The sequence below is a fragment of the Ascaphus truei genome, chromosome 5 (genome assembly GCF_040206685.1).
Source record: "Ascaphus truei isolate aAscTru1 chromosome 5, aAscTru1.hap1, whole genome shotgun sequence".
In the NCBI taxonomy this organism is placed as follows: domain Eukaryota; kingdom Metazoa; phylum Chordata; class Amphibia; order Anura; family Ascaphidae; genus Ascaphus; species Ascaphus truei.
In genome coordinates, this window is record NC_134487.1 from 2,324,689 (window position 1) to 2,344,660 (window position 19,972).

The 19,972-nt window shown below is 53.8% G+C and overlaps 1 long non-coding RNA gene across 1 annotated transcript in view; it reads right to left on the minus strand.

Annotated features, from left to right (window-relative positions):
- Positions 1 to 6,228, minus strand: part of LOC142494784 (uncharacterized) — a 130,015-nt gene extending 123,787 nt beyond the window's left edge. The window contains exons 1-2 of the long non-coding RNA XR_012801583.1: positions 5,810 to 6,228; positions 503 to 1,234 (exon numbers count right to left, since the gene is read on the minus strand). This is a non-coding gene — a long non-coding RNA (uncharacterized LOC142494784). The remainder of the gene's footprint in view (positions 1 to 502; positions 1,235 to 5,809) is intronic.
- Between the last annotated feature and the right edge of the window lie 13,744 nt (positions 6,229 to 19,972).

Sequence of the window (19,972 nt, forward strand, 5' to 3'; positions counted from 1 at the left end):
ATATGTACCTGCCTGTGTGTATACTGTGTGTATGTGTACCTGCCTGTGTGTATACTGCGTGTATATGTACCTGCCTGCGTGTATATCGCGTGTATATGTACCTGCCTGTGTGTATACTGCCTGTATATGTACCTGCCTGTGTGTATATCGCGTGTATATGTACCTGCCTGTGTGTATACTGCCTGTATATGTACCTGCCTGTGTGTATATCGCGTGTATATGTACCTGCCTGTGTGTATACTGCGTGTATGTGTACCTGCCTGTGTGTATACTGCGTGTATATGTACCTGCCTGTGTGTATACTGCCTTTATGTGTACCTGCCTGTGTGTATACTGCCTGTATATGTACCTGCCTGTGTGTATACTGCGTGTATGTGTACCTTGAAGGGGTGAAGATCATCGGGAAGCGCAAAACCATGTAAAACAGAAGAAAATTCCTGATGGTGCAGTATTGTGATTATTGTGTGAATAAATATCAAGGTGCAGTGTGCTAAATACTCACAAGTATAGTGTGAGTATTGTTCCCATAAAGGTATCTTTATGTGACAGCCCGTCGGACCGTCAGACAGGTGAGTGGAGTGGTAAGTGCTGGAGACCTTAAACGAATAACATAAGAACGGACATAGTGCGGACTGTATAAAAATCTCTTTAAAAGTTAGTGTATATATAATGCACTCACATGGTATAAAAAGAGTATAAGCGTTTAGATCACACAGGTCGGATCTCAGCAAAGTAACAGCTGTTCTCTCAGTCCCCCCTCCGCCTCGGCGGGCGTGCGTGTCACCGGTGCGTCTCACCCAAACCGGAAACCGGAAGTGACGTCATCTGCTCTGGGGGACTCCGATCCTGTGGGAGTCTTCACTCGTCAGCCTCACTCTACGCGTTTCTCCGTATTGCGGTTTCTTCAGGAGTGTTATCTGACAGGTTCTAAGAGGATTATATACACTGCGCTAGAGTCCCATTGGTTGAAAATTAAATATGGTAATCACAATGCGTAATTGTAAAAGAGACTTGATTGGTTTACATACAATAGTTTTAAGACTCACATCAGACATATGTGGGTCTTCCAAAAAATGATTTTAATTCAAATAAAATGATCTTTAAAACTTAGTAACATACATAGATAATATAAAATATAATTAAAATAAATTAACTATTACAACACGATATATGGTTAACCCCTAAATAGAATAGGCTAATCAGACATCTCTAGAGATACAATAATGCAGCGAATCTAGTGAAGAAAAGAAAAGGCACGTTAGAATCATTCACAAGAAGGGTGTATGTGTACCTGCCTGTGTGTATACTGCGTGTATGTGTACCTGCCTGTGTGTATACTGCGTGTATGTGTACCTGCCTGTGTGTATACTGCGTGTCTGTGTACCTGCCTGTGTGTATACTGCGTGTCTGTGTACCTGCCTGTGTGTATACTGCGTGTATGTGTACCTGCCTGTGTGTATACTGCGTGTCTGTGTACCTGCCTGTGTGTATACTGCGTGTCTGTGTACCTGCCTGTGTGTATACTGCGTGTCTGTGTACCTGCCTGTGTGAATAGTGCGTGTATGTGTACCTGCCTGTGTGTATACTGCGTGTATGTGTACCTGCCTGTGTGTATACTGCGTGTATGTGTACCTGCCTGTGTGCATACTGCGTGTATGTGTACCTGCCTGTGTGAATAGTGCGTGTATGTGTACCTGCCTGTGTGTATACTGCGTGTATGTGTACCTGCCTGTGTGTATACTGCGTGTATGTGTACCTGCCTGTGTGTATACTGCGTGTCTGTGTACCTGCCTGTGTGTATACTGCGTGTCTGTGTACCTGCCTGTGTGTATACTGCGTGTCTGTGTACCTGCCTGTGTGTATACTGCGTGTATGTGTACCTACCTGTGTGTATACTGCGTGTCTGTGTACCTGCCTGTGTGTATACGGCGTGTCTGTGTACCTGCCTGTGTGTATACTGCGTGTCTGTGTACCTGCCTGTGTGTATACTGCGTGTCTGTGTACCTGCCTGTGTGCATACTGCGTGTCTGTGTACCTGCCTGTGTGTATACTGCGTGTCTGTGTACCTGCATGTGTGTATACTGTGTATCTGTGTACCTGCCTGTGTGTATACTGCGTGTCTGTGTACCTGCATGTGTGTATACTGCGTATCTGTGTACCTGCCTGTGTGTATACTGCGTATCTGTGTACCTGCCTGTGTGTATACTGCGTGTCTGTGTACCTGCCTGTGTGTATACTGCGTGTCTGTGTACCTGCATGTGTGTATACTGCGTATCTGTGTACCTGCCTGTGTGTATACTGCGTATCTGTGTACCTGCCTGTGTGTATACTGCGTGTATATGTACCTGCCTGTGTGTATACTGCATGTCTGTGTACCTGCCTGTGTGTATACTGCGTATGTGTGTATACTGCATGTCTGTGTACCTGCCTGTGTGTATACTGCGTGTATATGTACCTGCCTGTGTGTATACTGCATGTCTGTGTACCTGCCTGTGTGTATACTGCGTGTATATGTACCTGCCTGTGTGTATACTGCATGTCTGTGTACCTGCCTGTGTGTATACTGCGTGTCTGTGTACCTGCCTGTGTGTATACTGCGTGTATGTGTACCTGCCTGTGTGTATACTGCGTGTCTGTGTACCTGCCTGTGTGTATACTGCGTGTATGTGTACCTGCCTGTGTGAATAGTGCGTGTCTGTGTACCTGCCTGTGTGTATACTGCGTGTATGTGTACCTGCCTGTGTGAATAGTGCGTGTCTGTGTACCTGCCTGTGTGTATACTGCATGTATATGTACCTGCCTGTGTGTATACTGCGTGTATGTGTACCTGCCTGTGTGCATACTGCATGTCTGTGTACCTGCCTGTGTGTATACTGCGTGTCTGTGTACCTGCATGTGTGTATACTGCGTATCTGTGTACCTGCCTGTGTGTATACTGCGTGTCTGTGTACCTGCATGTGTGTATACTGCGTATCTGTGTACCTGCCTGTGTGTATACTGCGTATCTGTGTACCTGCCTGTGTGTATACTGCGTGTCTGTGTACCTGCCTGTGTGTATACTGCGTGTCTGTGTACCTGCCTGTGTGTATACTGCGTGTCTGTGTACCTGCCTGTGTGTATACTGCGTGTATGTGTACCTACCTGTGTGTATACTGCGTGTCTGTGTACCTGCCTGTGTGTATACGGCGTGTCTGTGTACCTGCCTGTGTGTATACTGCGTGTCTGTGTACCTGCCTGTGTGTATACTGCGTGTCTGTGTACCTGCCTGTGTGCATACTGCGTGTCTGTGTACCTGCCTGTGTGTATACTGCGTGTCTGTGTACCTGCATGTGTGTATACTGTGTATCTGTGTACCTGCCTGTGTGTATACTGCGTGTCTGTGTACCTGCATGTGTGTATACTGCGTATCTGTGTACCTGCCTGTGTGTATACTGCGTATCTGTGTACCTGCCTGTGTGTATACTGCGTGTCTGTGTACCTGCCTGTGTGTATACTGCGTGTCTGTGTACCTGCATGTGTGTATACTGCGTATCTGTGTACCTGCCTGTGTGTATACTGCGTATCTGTGTACCTGCCTGTGTGTATACTGCGTGTATATGTACCTGCCTGTGTGTATACTGCATGTCTGTGTACCTGCCTGTGTGTATACTGCGTATGTGTGTATACTGCATGTCTGTGTACCTGCCTGTGTGTATACTGCGTGTATATGTACCTGCCTGTGTGTATACTGCATGTCTGTGTACCTGCCTGTGTGTATACTGCGTGTATATGTACCTGCCTGTGTGTATACTGCATGTCTGTGTACCTGCCTGTGTGTATACTGCGTGTCTGTGTACCTGCCTGTGTGTATACTGCGTGTATGTGTACCTGCCTGTGTGTATACTGCGTGTCTGTGTACCTGCCTGTGTGTATACTGCGTGTATGTGTACCTGCCTGTGTGAATAGTGCGTGTCTGTGTACCTGCCTGTGTGTATACTGCGTGTATGTGTACCTGCCTGTGTGAATAGTGCGTGTCTGTGTACCTGCCTGTGTGTATACTGCATGTATATGTACCTGCCTGTGTGTATACTGCGTGTATGTGTACCTGCCTGTGTGCATACTGCATGTCTGTGTACCTGCCTGTGTGTATACTGCGTGTCTGTGTACCTGCATGTGTGTATACTGCGTATCTGTGTACCTGCCTGTGTGTATACTGCGTGTCTGTGTACCTGCATGTGTGTATACTGCGTATCTGTGTACCTGCCTGTGTGTATACTGCGTATCTGTGTACCTGCCTGTGTGTATACTGCGTGTCTGTGTACCTGCCTGTGTGTATACTGCGTGTCTGTGTACCTGCATGTGTGTATACTGCGTATCTGTGTACCTGCCTGTGTGTATACTGCGTATCTGTGTACCTGCCTGTGTGTATACTGCGTGTCTGTGTACCTGCCTGTGTGTATACTGCGTATCTGTGTACCTGCCTGTGTGTATACTGCGTGTCTGTGTACCTGCCTGTGTGTATACTGCATGTCTGTGTACCTGCCTGTGTGTATACTGCGTATCTGTGTACCTGCCTGTGTGTATACTGCGTGTATATGTACCTGCCTGTGTGTATACTGCATGTCTGTGTACCTGCCTGTGTGTATACTGCGTGTCTGTGTACCTGCCTGTGTGTATACTGCGTATGTGTGTATACTGCATGTCTGTGTACCTGCCTGTGTGTATACTGCGTGTATATGTACCTGCCTGTGTGTATACTGCATGTCTGTGTACCTGCCTGTGTGTATACTGCGTGTATATGTACCTGCCTGTGTGTATACTGCATGTCTGTGTACCTGCCTGTGTGTATACTGCGTGTATATGTACCTGCCTGTGTGTATACTGCATGTCTGTGTACCTGCCTGTGTGTATACTGCGTGTCTGTGTACCTGCCTGTGTGTATACTGCGTGTATGTGTACCTGCCTGTGTGTATACTGCGTGTCTGTGTACCTGCCTGTGTGTATACTGCGTGTATGTGTACCTGCCTGTGTGAATAGTGCGTGTCTGTGTACCTGCCTGTGTGTATACTGCGTGTATGTGTACCTGCCTGTGTGAATAGTGCGTGTCTGTGTACCTGCCTGTGTGTATACTGCGTGTATATGTACCTGCCTGTGTGTATACTGCGTGTATATGTACCTGCCTGTGTGTATACTGCGTGTATGTGTACCTGCCTGTGTGTACAGTATACTGCCTGTATATGTACCTGCCTGTGTGTATACTGCGTGTCTGTGTACCTGCCTGTGTGTATACTGCCTGTATATGTACCTGCCTGTGTGTATATCGCGTGTATATGTACCTGCCTGTGTGTATACTGTGTGTATGTGTACCTGCCTGTGTGTATACTGCGTGTATATGTACCTGCCTGCGTGTATATCGCGTGTATATGTACCTGCCTGTGTGTATACTGCCTGTATATGTACCTGCCTGTGTGTATATCGCGTGTATATGTACCTGCCTGTGTGTATACTGCCTGTATATGTACCTGCCTGTGTGTATATCGCGTGTATATGTACCTGCCTGTGTGTATACTGCGTGTATGTGTACCTGCCTGTGTGTATACTGCGTGTATATGTACCTGCCTGTGTGTATACTGCCTTTATGTGTACCTGCCTGTGTGTATACTGCCTGTATATGTACCTGCCTGTGTGTATACTGCGTGTATGTGTACCTTGAAGGGGTGAAGATCATCGGGAAGCGCAAAACCATGTAAAACAGAAGAAAATTCCTGATGGTGCAGTATTGTGATTATTGTGTGAATAAATATCAAGGTGCAGTGTGCTAAATACTCACAAGTATAGTGTGAGTATTGTTCCCATAAAGGTATCTTTATGTGACAGCCCGTCGGACCGTCAGACAGGTGAGTGGAGTGGTAAGTGCTGGAGACCTTAAACGAATAACATAAGAACGGACATAGTGCGGACTGTATAAAAATCTCTTTAAAAGTTAGTGTATATATAATGCACTCACATGGTATAAAAAGAGTATAAGCGTTTAGATCACACAGGTCGGATCTCAGCAAAGTAACAGCTGTTCTCTCAGTCCCCCCTCCGCCTCGGCGGGCGTGCGTGTCACCGGTGCGTCTCACCCAAACCGGAAACCGGAAGTGACGTCATCTGCTCTGGGGGACTCCGATCCTGTGGGAGTCTTCACTCGTCAGCCTCACTCTACGCGTTTCTCCGTATTGCGGTTTCTTCAGGAGTGTTATCTGACAGGTTCTAAGAGGATTATAAATTGGTTGAAAATTAAATATGGTAATCACAATGCGTAATTGTAAAAGAGACTTGATTGGTTTACATACAATAGTTTTAAGACTCACATCAGACATATGTGGGTCTTCCAAAAAATGATTTTAATTCAAATAAAATGATCTTTAAAACTTAGTAACATACATAGATAATATAAAATATAATTAAAATAAATTAACTATTACAACACGATATATGGTTAACCCCTAAATAGAATAGGCTAATCAGACATCTCTAGAGATACAATAATGCAGCGAATCTAGTGAAGAAAAGAAAAGGCACGTTAGAATCATTCACAAGAAGGGTGTATGTGTACCTGCCTGTGTGTATACTGCGTGTATGTGTACCTGCCTGTGTGTATACTGCGTGTATGTGTACCTGCCTGTGTGTATACTGCGTGTCTGTGTACCTGCCTGTGTGTATACTGCGTGTCTGTGTACCTGCCTGTGTGTATACTGCGTGTATGTGTACCTGCCTGTGTGTATACTGCGTGTCTGTGTACCTGCCTGTGTGTATACTGCGTGTCTGTGTACCTGCCTGTGTGTATACTGCGTGTCTGTGTACCTGCCTGTGTGAATAGTGCGTGTATGTGTACCTGCCTGTGTGTATACTGCGTGTATGTGTACCTGCCTGTGTGTATACTGCGTGTATGTGTACCTGCCTGTGTGCATACTGCGTGTATGTGTACCTGCCTGTGTGAATAGTGCGTGTATGTGTACCTGCCTGTGTGTATACTGCGTGTATGTGTACCTGCCTGTGTGTATACTGCGTGTATGTGTACCTGCCTGTGTGTATACTGCGTGTCTGTGTACCTGCCTGTGTGTATACTGCGTGTCTGTGTACCTGCCTGTGTGTATACTGCGTGTCTGTGTACCTGCCTGTGTGTATACTGCGTGTATGTGTACCTACCTGTGTGTATACTGCGTGTCTGTGTACCTGCCTGTGTGTATACGGCGTGTCTGTGTACCTGCCTGTGTGTATACTGCGTGTCTGTGTACCTGCCTGTGTGTATACTGCGTGTCTGTGTACCTGCCTGTGTGCATACTGCGTGTCTGTGTACCTGCCTGTGTGTATACTGCGTGTCTGTGTACCTGCATGTGTGTATACTGTGTATCTGTGTACCTGCCTGTGTGTATACTGCGTGTCTGTGTACCTGCATGTGTGTATACTGCGTATCTGTGTACCTGCCTGTGTGTATACTGCGTATCTGTGTACCTGCCTGTGTGTATACTGCGTGTCTGTGTACCTGCCTGTGTGTATACTGCGTGTCTGTGTACCTGCATGTGTGTATACTGCGTATCTGTGTACCTGCCTGTGTGTATACTGCGTATCTGTGTACCTGCCTGTGTGTATACTGCGTGTATATGTACCTGCCTGTGTGTATACTGCATGTCTGTGTACCTGCCTGTGTGTATACTGCGTATGTGTGTATACTGCATGTCTGTGTACCTGCCTGTGTGTATACTGCGTGTATATGTACCTGCCTGTGTGTATACTGCATGTCTGTGTACCTGCCTGTGTGTATACTGCGTGTATATGTACCTGCCTGTGTGTATACTGCATGTCTGTGTACCTGCCTGTGTGTATACTGCGTGTCTGTGTACCTGCCTGTGTGTATACTGCGTGTATGTGTACCTGCCTGTGTGTATACTGCGTGTCTGTGTACCTGCCTGTGTGTATACTGCGTGTATGTGTACCTGCCTGTGTGAATAGTGCGTGTCTGTGTACCTGCCTGTGTGTATACTGCGTGTATGTGTACCTGCCTGTGTGAATAGTGCGTGTCTGTGTACCTGCCTGTGTGTATACTGCATGTATATGTACCTGCCTGTGTGTATACTGCGTGTATGTGTACCTGCCTGTGTGCATACTGCATGTCTGTGTACCTGCCTGTGTGTATACTGCGTGTCTGTGTACCTGCATGTGTGTATACTGCGTATCTGTGTACCTGCCTGTGTGTATACTGCGTGTCTGTGTACCTGCATGTGTGTATACTGCGTATCTGTGTACCTGCCTGTGTGTATACTGCGTATCTGTGTACCTGCCTGTGTGTATACTGCGTGTCTGTGTACCTGCCTGTGTGTATACTGCGTGTCTGTGTACCTGCATGTGTGTATACTGCGTATCTGTGTACCTGCCTGTGTGTATACTGCGTATCTGTGTACCTGCCTGTGTGTATACTGCGTGTCTGTGTACCTGCCTGTGTGTATACTGCGTATCTGTGTACCTGCCTGTGTGTATACTGCGTGTCTGTGTACCTGCCTGTGTGTATACTGCATGTCTGTGTACCTGCCTGTGTGTATACTGCGTATCTGTGTACCTGCCTGTGTGTATACTGCGTGTATATGTACCTGCCTGTGTGTATACTGCATGTCTGTGTACCTGCCTGTGTGTATACTGCGTGTCTGTGTACCTGCCTGTGTGTATACTGCGTATGTGTGTATACTGCATGTCTGTGTACCTGCCTGTGTGTATACTGCGTGTATATGTACCTGCCTGTGTGTATACTGCATGTCTGTGTACCTGCCTGTGTGTATACTGCGTGTATATGTACCTGCCTGTGTGTATACTGCATGTCTGTGTACCTGCCTGTGTGTATACTGCGTGTATATGTACCTGCCTGTGTGTATACTGCATGTCTGTGTACCTGCCTGTGTGTATACTGCGTGTCTGTGTACCTGCCTGTGTGTATACTGCGTGTATGTGTACCTGCCTGTGTGTATACTGCGTGTCTGTGTACCTGCCTGTGTGTATACTGCGTGTATGTGTACCTGCCTGTGTGAATAGTGCGTGTCTGTGTACCTGCCTGTGTGTATACTGCGTGTATGTGTACCTGCCTGTGTGAATAGTGCGTGTCTGTGTACCTGCCTGTGTGTATACTGCATGTATATGTACCTGCCTGTGTGTATACTGCGTGTATGTGTACCTGCCTGTGTGAATAGTGCGTGTCTGTGTACCTGCCTGTGTGTATACTGCGTGTATGTGTACCTGCCTGTGTGTACAGTATACTGCGTGTCTGTGTACCTGCCTGTGTGTATACTGCGTGTATGTGTACCTGCCTGTGTGAATAGTGCGTGTCTGTGTACCTGCCTGTGTGTATACTGCGTGTATGTGTACCTGCCTGTGTGTATACTGCGTGTATGTGTACCTGCCTGTGTGTATACTGCGTGTCTGTGTACCTGCCTGTGTGTATACTGTGTGGACGCCTCAGAGGCCCGTCCCGTACACTGAACTTTTGCAATAAAGATGGTGAGGGTTACACGCTCCCTGGAAGTTCCCACAGGCACTCCCCAGGGCGGCACGCCCCAGCGCGGCACTCCCCAGCGCGGCACGCCCCAGCGCGGCACTCCCCAGCGCGGCACGCCCCAGCGCGGCACGCCCCAGCGCGGCACTCCCCAGCGCGGCACTCCCCAGCGCGGCACGCCCCAGCGCGGCACTCCCCAGCGCGGCACTCCCCAGCGCGGCACGCCCCAGCGCGGCACTCCCCAGCGCGGCACGCCCCAGCGCGGCACGCCCCAGCGCGGCACTCCCCAGCGCGGCACTCCCCAGCGCGGCACTCCCCAGCGCGGCACGCCCCAGCGCGGCACTCCCCAGGGCGGCACTCCCCAGCGCGGCACGCCCCAGCGCGGCACGCCCCAGCGCGGCACTCCCCAGCGCGGCACTCCCCAGCGCGGCACGCCCCAGCGCGGCACTCCCCAGCGCGGCACTCCCCAGCGCGGCACTCCCCAGCGCGGCACTCTCCAGCGCGGCACGCCCCAGCGCGGCACGCCCCAGCGCGGCACGCTCCAGCGCGGCACTCCCCAGCGCTGCACGCCCCAGCGCGGCACTCCCCAGCGCGGCACTCCCCAGCGCGGCACGCCCCAGCGCGGCACTCCCCAGCGCGGCACTCCCCAGCGCGGCACTCCCCAGCGCGGCACGCCCCAGCGCGGCACGCCCCAGCGCGGCACTCCCCAGCGCGGCACTCCCCAGCGCGGCACGCCCCAGCGCGGCACGCCCCAGCGCGGCACTCCCCAGCGCGGCACTCCCCAGCGCGGCACTCCCCAGCGCGGCACTCCCCAGCGCTCCCCAGGGCGGCACTCCCCAGCGCGGCACTCCCCAGCACGGCACGCCCCAGCGCGGCACTCCCCAGCGCTCCCCAGGGCGGCACTCCCCAGCGCGGCACTCCCCAGCGCGGCACTCCCCAGCGCGGCACGCCTCAGCGCGGCACTCCCCAGCGCGGCACGCCTCAGCGCGGCACGCCCCAGCGCGGCACTCCCCAGCGCGGCACTCCCCAGCGCGGCACGCCCCAGCGCGGCACTCCCCAGCGCGGCACGCCCCAGCGCGGCACGCCCCAGCGCGGCACTCCCCAGCGCGGCACTCCCCAGCGCGGCACTCCCCAGCGCGGCACTCCCCAGCGCGGCACTCCCCAGCGCGGCACGCCCCAGCGCGGCACTCCCCAGGGCGGCACTCCCCAGGGCGGCACGCCCCAGCGCGGCACTCCCCAGCGCGGCACTCCCCAGCGCGGCACGCCCCAGCGCGGCACGCCCCAGCGCGGCACTCCCCAGCGCGGCACGTCCCAGCGCGGCACGCCCCAGCGCGGCACTCCCCAGCGCGGCACTCCCCAGCGCGGCACTCCCCAGCGCGGCACTCCCCAGCGCGACACGCCCCAGCGCGGCACTCCCCAGCGCGGCACTCCCCAGCGCGGCACTCCCCAGCGCGGCACGCCCCAGCGCGGCACGCCCCAGCGCGGCACTCCCCAGCGCGGCACTCCCCAGCGCGGCACTCCCCAGCGCGGCACGCCCCAGCGCGGCACTCCCCAGCGCGGCACTCCCAGCGCGGCACGCCCCAGCGCGGCACTCCCCAGCGCGGCACTCCCCAGCGCGGCACGCCCCAACATAGTGGGTAAAAGATCTTAACTTGTTCGCAAGGAAGTTACTTCTGCACAAAATGTTTATAAGGAGGGACGTGGCTATAACGATGGAGTTGGGGAGAGACCCCTCAGTGAAGCTGATACTGAAAATCTCAGGCTACTCACAGATTTCGCGGCAGAATCAGAGAGAACAGAGGGGGACGGACCCTTCACTTCTCTCAAACCCAAATCCAAGTTCATGCCACCGTTAGATGCCAACTCCAACATAGCGGTATTTGTAGACCTTGTTACTGAAGAAATAGAGAACCTCAGGCACACTCCAGGCAATACTAAACACAACCTCACGCCAATGGAAGTCTCAGCCCTAGCAGAGCTTAAACAAGGATATTGTCATAAAACCCTCTGATAAAGGGGTAACCTTGTCATCCTCAACAGCAAAGATTATGCGAGTGAAAATGTAAGGCTCCTTGCTGACAGAAAGTGCTATGAAGGACTTTCTAACGACCCTACGTCAGAGTATCAGAAGGAGCTTTTCAATACTCTATCTGAAGCCCTACAGGCAAATCTCATCTCACAAAGAGAAATGGATTTTATCTTCGTCAAACAACCTAGGGTTGCGACTTTCTATTCCCTACCCAAAATATATAAGAAAAGAAACCCCCCCCCCCCCCCCCCGGGCGACCAATAGTGTCTGGCATAGACAATCTTACCGAACATGCCAGTAACTATGTAGATCTTATCCTTAGGCCTTTTGTCACAGCCCTCCCGTCCTATCTTAGGGACACCAAGGACATTCTAAACAAACTAGACAACATCACAGTCTCGGAGGACACCATCCTGGTTTCACTTGATGTGGAAGGACTTTATACATCTATACCCCATCAAAAGGGAATCCTCACATAAAGCCCATAATGCTTTTGTGTTACAGCTATTATCCTTTGTGCTCACCAAGAACTACTTCCTTTTCGACAAGAAACTCCACCACCAGACCCAGGACAGAGCAATGGGGACTAAATGTGCCCCGTCGTATGCCAACCTGTACCTGGGCTGGTGGGAGGCCGAAGTAGTTTTTGGTGAGGGTAATGAGATGTTCATGGACCACATAGAACTTTGGTATAGATTCATCGATGATGTGTTCTTGCTTTGGAGAGGACCACTTGATCTCCTCAAGACATTCATCGGTGGATTAAATAAAAATACCAACAACCTTAAACTTACCTATGAGGTAGGTCCTAACACTATTACCTTCCTCGATCTTTCCATACAAATAGAACCTACAGGTAGTATCCGTACCACTATCTTTTGCAAAAGTACAGCTACAAATAGCATCTTACGGGCTAATAGCCATCACCCACCTAACCTGATACGAGGCATCCCCATAGGACAGTTCCTGAGACTTAAAAGGAACTGTTCCAATGGCAGGGATTTTGAGGATCAGGCCATCAAAATGAAAAGTAGGTTCTTGGCTAGGGGATATAGCAATAACACCATTCGCAGGGCTTATAAGAGAGCGAGAAACACACCTAGGGTTGATCTACTTAAAGATAGAACTGACATTGAGAAGAAGAACACTATTAGGTTTATCGGTACCTACAATCAGGACTGGGATCGTGCCAAGAATGCTTTGCAAAAGCACTGGCACATCCTAAGGGCGGATGCAGATCTGGAAGAAATCCTGAAACCATACCCCGAAATGACAAGCCGGAGGTCTAGGAACCTCCGTCACAGTCTGGCGCAGAGCCATTTTGTGGCCAGTGTTAGCCAAACGTGGCTCCCCATTAAACCACATGGCAGCTTCAGCTGTCATAACTGTAAGGCATGCCAGGTTATAAAGAACACCAAAACATTTAAGAACTGGGAGGACACATGTACCTTCCCCATAAGAAAGTTTATTAATTGCAGGACACCTGGGGTTATATACATGCAGCAAAAAATACATTGGCAAAACCAAGCGCCCATTCAGAATCAGAGTACTGGAACATCTGGGCAGTATTAGAAATGGCTTGGATACCCCCGTGGCAAGACACATAAACGAACATCACCAAGGGGATATGCTGGCACTTACCTTCAAGGGGATTGACCAGCTGAGTATGGGCATCAGGAAGGGCAACTGGGACCAGGCATTATTAAGAATGGAATCACGCTGGATATACACTCTCAGCACCCTGGCCCCACGGGGGTTAAATGAGGGGTTTGTATTTAGCCCCTTCATTTAACCAACCCACCTAGTTGCCCCCCACTTTTCTGCCATTTTCACCGTCCGACTGGGCACATTTTCCCCATTGTTTACCACATTAAAATGTATGCCAACACTTCTCTCCCGTCAACCGCAAGGACTTATGTTGGCACGCCCCGTATGCATGCATACACCCTCAGCATGCTAATTAGGGAACGCGTCACGACCAATCAGAGGATTGCTTACCTCATAAATACTGGGGGCATGACCACTGCTCCTATCCAGCCTTGACAAAGCAGTACAAGCGAAACGTACGTCGGCGATTGATGACGTCATCACGTCATAGGGGCGGGACATGTGCTCGCGATCGGAGCGCCTCCTATCCCCAGTAGCTCCTCACATGGGGCTGCGCTATTTTAGTACCATGCACAAAGGTTTTTAAATAGCAAACATACCCCTGGCTGATATATCCGAGCACCCTGCATGCAGCTGAAGGTGCCCAGCCCCTCCTAAGAGATATGTTTGCTATTAAAGGATGAACGTATTCTATGATCCATATTTGTGGATCTCACATGTACACAGGCACTACGTGTGCACTGTTATAGCAGCTACTGACTGTTTCCTATACTGCATGCATACAAGGCACTCTATGATTTATCCCGCTGGGGAGAGACATGCCCGGCAGTCCCTCCCGGGGAGAGGAGATGTGTGCTGCTCCTCCTGGCTTGGAGTGAGACGTGCCCGGCAGTCCCTCCTTGGGAGAGTGTACGAACACACAGGTAGGGGGCTGTCCCAGCGTATGAACACGCAGGTAGGGGGCTGTCCCAGCGTATGAACACACAGGTAGGGGGCTGTCCCAGCGTATGAACACACAGGTAGGGGGCTGTCCCAGCGTATGAACACGCAGTTAGGGGGCTGTCCCAGCGTACGAACACGCAGGTAGGGGGCTGTCCCATCGTATGAACACGCAGGTAGGGGGCTGCCCCAGCGTATGAACACGCAGGTAGGGGCTGTCCCAACGTATGAACACGCAGGTAGGGGGCTGTCCCAGCATACGAACACGCAGGTAGGGGGCTGTCCCATCGTATGAACAAGCAGGTAGGGGCTGTCCCAACGTATGAACACGCAGGTAGGGGGCTGTCCCAGCGTATGAACACACAGGTAGGGGGCTGTCCCATCGTATGAACACGCAGGTAGGGGGCTGTCCCAGCGTATGAACACACAGGTAGGGGGCTTTCCCAGCGTATGAACACACAGGTAGGGGGCTGTCCCAGCGTATGAACACGCAGTTAGGGGGCTGTCCCAGCGTACGAACACGCAGGTAGGGGGCTGTCCCATCGTATGAACACGCAGGTAGGGGGCTGCCCCAGCGTATGAACACGCAGGTAGGGGCTGTCCCAACGTATGAACACGCAGGTAGGGGGCTGTCCCAGCATACGAACACGCAGGTAGGGGGCTGTCCCATCGTATGAACAAGCAGGTAGGAGCTGTCCCAACGTATGAACACGCAGGTAGGGGGCTGTCCCAGCGTATGAACACACAGGTAGGGGGCTGTCCCATCGTATGAACACGCAGGTAGGGGGCTGTCCCAGCGTATGAACACGCAGGTAGGGGGCTGTCCCAGCGTATGAACACGCAGTTAGGGGGCTGTCCCAGCGTATGAACACACAGGTAGGGGGCTGTCCCATCGTATGAACACACAGGTAGGGGGCTGTCCCAGCGTATGAACACGCAGGTAGGGGGCTGTCCCAGCGTATGAACACGCAGGTAGGGGGCTGTCCCAGCGTATGAACACACAGGTAGGGGGCTGTCCCAGCGTATGAACACGCAGGTAGGGGGCTGTCCCAGCGTATGAACACGCAGGTAGGGGGCTGTCCCAGCGTATGTACACGCAGGTAGGGGGCTGTCCCAGCGTATGAACACGCAGGTAGGGGGCTGTCCCAGCGTATGAACACGCAGGTAGGGGGCTGTCCCAGCGTATGAACACACAGGTAGGGAGGGGGCTGTCCCAGCGTATGTACACGCAGGTAGGGGGCTGTCCCAGCGTATGAACACGCAGGTAGGGGGCTGTCCCAGCGTATGAACACGCAGGTAGGGGGCTGTCCCAGCGTATGAACACACAGGTAGGGGGCTGTCCCAGCGTATGAACACACAGGTAGGGGGCTGTCCCAGCGTATGAACACGCAGTTAGGGGGCTGTCCCAGCGTACGAACACGCAGGTAGGGGGCTGTCCCATCGTATGAACACGCAGGTAGGGGGCTGCCCCAGCGTATGAACACGCAGGTAGGGGCTGTCCCAACGTATGAACACGCAGGTAGGGGGCTGTCCCAGCATACGAACACGCAGGTAGGGGGCTGTCCCATCGTATGAACAAGCAGGTAGGGGCTGTCCCAACGTATGAACACGCAGGTAGGGGGCTGTCCCAGCGTATGAACACACAGGTAGGGGGCTGTCCCATCGTATGAACACGCAGGTAGGGGGCTGTCCCAGCGTATGAACACGCAGGTAGGGGGCTGTCCCAGCGTATGAACACGCAGTTAGGGGGCTGTCCCAGCGTATGAACACACAGGTAGGGGGCTGTCCCATCGTATGAACACACAGGTAGGGGGCTGTCCCAGCGTATGAACACGCAGGTAGGGGGCTGTCCCAGCGTATGAACACGCAGGTAGGGGGCTGTCCCAGCGTATGAACACACAGGTAGGGGGCTGTCCCAGCGTATGAACACGCAGGTAGGGGGCTGTCCCAGCGTATGAACACGCAGGTAGGGGGCTGTCCCAGCGTATGTACACGCAGGTAGGGGGCTGTCCCAGCGTATGAACACGCAGGTAGGGGGCTGTCCCAGCGTATGAACACGCAGGTAGGGGGCTGTCCCAGCGTATGAACACACAGGTAGGGGGCTGTCCCAGCGTATGAACACGCAGGTAGGGGGCTGTCCCAGCGTATGTACACGCAGGTAGGGGGCTGTCCCAGCGTATGAACACGCAGGTAGGGGGCTGTCCCAGCGTATGAACACGCAGGTAGGGGGCTGTCCCAGCGTATGAACACACAGGTAGGGGGCTGTCCCAGCGTATGAACACGCAGGTAGGGGGCTGTCCCAGCGTATGAACACGCAGGTAGGGGGCTGTCCCAGCGTATGAACACGCAGGTAGGGGGCTGTCCCAGCGTATGAACACGCAGTTAGGGGGCTGTCCCAGCATATGAACACACAGGTAGGGGCTGTCCCATCGTATGAACACGCAGGTAGGGGGCTGTCCCAGCGTATGAACACGCAGGTAGGGGGCTGTCCCAGCGTATGAACACACAGGTAGGGGGCTGTCCCAGCGTATGAACACACAGGTAGGGGGCTGTCCCAGCGTATGAACACGCAGGTAGTGGGCTGCCCCAGCGTATGAACACGCAGGTAGGGGGCTGTCCCATCGTATGAAGACGCAGGTAGGGGGCTGCCCCAGCGTATGAACACGCAGGTAGGGGGGCTGTCCCAGCGTATGAACACGCAGGTAGGGGGCTGCCCCAGCGTATGAACACGCAGGTAGGGGGCTGTCCCAGCGTATGAACACGCAGGTAGGGGGCTGTCCCAGCATATGAACACACAGGTAGGGGGCTGCCCCAGCGTATGAACACACAGGTAGGGGGCTGCCCCAGCGTATGAACACGCAGGTAAGGGGCTGTCCCAGCGTATGAACACGCAGGTAGGGGGCTGTCCCAGCGTATGAACACGCAGGTAGGGGCTGTCCCATCGTATGAACACGCAGGTAGGGGGCTGTCCCATCGTATGAACACGCAGGTAGGGGGGCTGTCCCAGCATATGAACACGCAGGTAGGGGGGCTGTCCCAGCATATGAACACGCAGGTAGGGGGCTGTCCCATCGTATGAACACGCAGGTAGGGGGCTGTCCCATCGTATGAACACGCAGGTAGGGGGGCTGTCCCAGCATATGAACACGCAGGTAGGGGGCTGTCCCAGCATATGAACACGCAGGTAGGGGGCTGTCCCATCGTATGAACACGCAGGTAGGGGGCTGTCCCAGCGTATGAACACGCAGGTAGGGAGCTGTCCCAGCGTATGAAAACGCAGGTAGGGCCTGTCCCATCGTATGAACACGCAGGTAGGGGGCTGTCCCAGCATATGAACACGCAGGTAGGGGGCTGTCCCATCGTATGAACACGCAGGTAGGGGGCTGTCCCAGCATATGAACACACAGGTAGGGGGCTGTCCCATCGTATGAACACGCAGGTAGGGGGCTGTCCCAGCGTATGAACACGCAGGTAGTGGGCTGTCCCAGCGTATGAACACGCAGGTAGGGGGCTGTCCCAGCATATGAACACGCAGGTAGGGGCTGTCCCAGCGTATGAACACGCAGGTAGGGAGCTGTACCAGCGTATGAACATGCAGGTAGGGGGGCTGTCCCAGCGTATGAACACGCAGGTAGGGGGCTGTCCCAGCGTATGAACACGCAGGTAGGGGGCTGTCCCAGCGTATGAACACGCAGGTAGTGGGCTGCCCCAGCGTATGAACACGCAGGTAGGGGGCTGTCCCATCGTATGAAGACGCAGGTAGGGGGCTGTCCCAGCGTATGAACACGCAGGTAGGGGGCTGTCCCAGCGTACGAACACGCAGGTAGGGGGCTGCCCCAGCGTACGAACACGCAGGTAGGGGGCTGTCCCAGCGTACGAACACGCAGGTAGAGGGCTGTCCCAGCGTACGAACACGGAGGTAGGGGGCTGCCCCAGCGTATGAACACGCAGGTAGGGGGCTGTCCCAGCGTATGAACACGCAGGTAGAGGGCTGTCCCTGCGTATGAACACGCAGGTAGGGGGCTGTCCCAGCGTATGAACACGCAGGTAGGGGGCTGTCCCTGCATATGAACACGCAGGTAGAGGGCTGTCCCGGCGTATGAACACGCAGGTAGGGGGCTGTCCCAGCGTATGAACACGCAGGTAGGGGGCTGTCCCAGCCTATGAACACGCAGGTAGGGGGCTGTCCCAGTGTATGAACACGCAGGTAGGGGGCTGTCCCAGCGTATGAACACGCAGGTAGGGGGCTGTCCCAGCATATGAACACGCAGGTAGGGGGCTTTCCCAGCGTTTGAACACGCAGGTAGGGGGCTGTTCCGGCGTATGAACACGCAGGTAGGGGGCTGCCCCGGCGTATGAACACGCAGGTAGGGGGCTTTCCCAGCGTATGAACACGCAGGTAGGGGGCTGATCCGGCGTATGAACACGCAGGTAGGGGGCTGCCCCGGCGTATGAACACGCAGGTAGGGGGTCTGTCCCAGCGTATGAACACGCAGGTAGGGGGCTGTCCCAGCGTAAGAACACGCAGGTAGGGGGCTGTCCCAGCTTACGTACACGCAGGTAGGGGGCTGTCCCAGCGCACGAACACGCAGGTAGGGGGCTGTCCCAGCGCATGAACACGCAGGTAGGGGGCTGTCCCAGCGTATGAACACCCAGTAGGGGGCTGTCCCAGCGTATGAACACCCAGTAGGGGGCTGTCCCAGCGTATGAACACACAGGTAGGGGGATGTCCCGGTGTATGAACACGCAGGTAGGGGGCTGCCCCGGCATATGAACACGCAGGTAGGGGGCTGTCCCGGCGTATTAACACGCAGGTAGTGGGTCTGTCCGAGCGTATGAACACGCAGGTAGGGGGCTGCCCAAGCGTATGAACACGCAGGTAGGGGGGCTGTCCCAGCGTTTGAACACGCAGGTAGGGGGCTGTCCCAGCGTATGAACACGCAGGTAGATGGCTGTCCCAGCGTATGAACACGCAGGTAGGGGGCTGTCAAAGCGTATGAACACGCAGGTAGGGGGCTGCCCCAGCGTATGAACATGCAGGTAGGGGGCTGTCAAAGCGTATGAACATGCAGGTAGGGGGCTGTCCCAGCGTATGAACACGCAGGTAGGGGGCTGTCAAAGCGCACGAACACGCAGGTAGGGGACTGTCCCAGCGTACGAACACGCAGGTAGGGGGCTGTCCCAGTGTACGAACACGCAGGTAGGGGGCTGTCCCAGTGTATGAACACGAAGGTAGGGGGCTGTCCCAGCGTATGAACACGCAGGTAGGGGGCTGCCCCAGCGTATGAACACGCAGGTAGGGGGCTGTCCCAGCGTATGAACACGCAGGTAGGGGGCTGTCCAAGCGTAGGAACACGCAGGGTGGGGGCTGTCCCAGAACACGAAAATGCAGGTAGGGGGCTGTCCCAGCGTATGAACACGCAGGTAGGGGGCTGTCCAGTGTACGAACAAGCAGGTAGGGGGCTGTCCCAGCGTATGAACACGTAGGTAGGGGGCTGTCCCAGCATATGAACACGCAGGTAGGGGGCTGTCCCATCGTATGAACACGCAGGTAGGGGGCTGTCCCAGCGTATGAACACGCAGGTAGGGAGCTGTCCCAGCGTATGAAAACGCAGGTAGGGCCTGTCCCATCGTATGAACACGCAGGTAGGGGGCTGTCCCAGCATATGAACACGCAGGTAGGGGGCTGTCCCATCGTATGAACACGCAGGTAGGGGGCTGTCCCAGCGTATGAACACGCAGGTAGTGGGCTGTCCCAGCGTATGAACACGCAGGTAGAGGGCTGTCCCAGCATATGAACACGCAGGTAGGGGCTGTCCCAGCGTATGAACACGCAGGTAGGGAGCTGTACCAGCGTATGAACATGCAGGTAGGGGGGCTGTCCCAGCGTA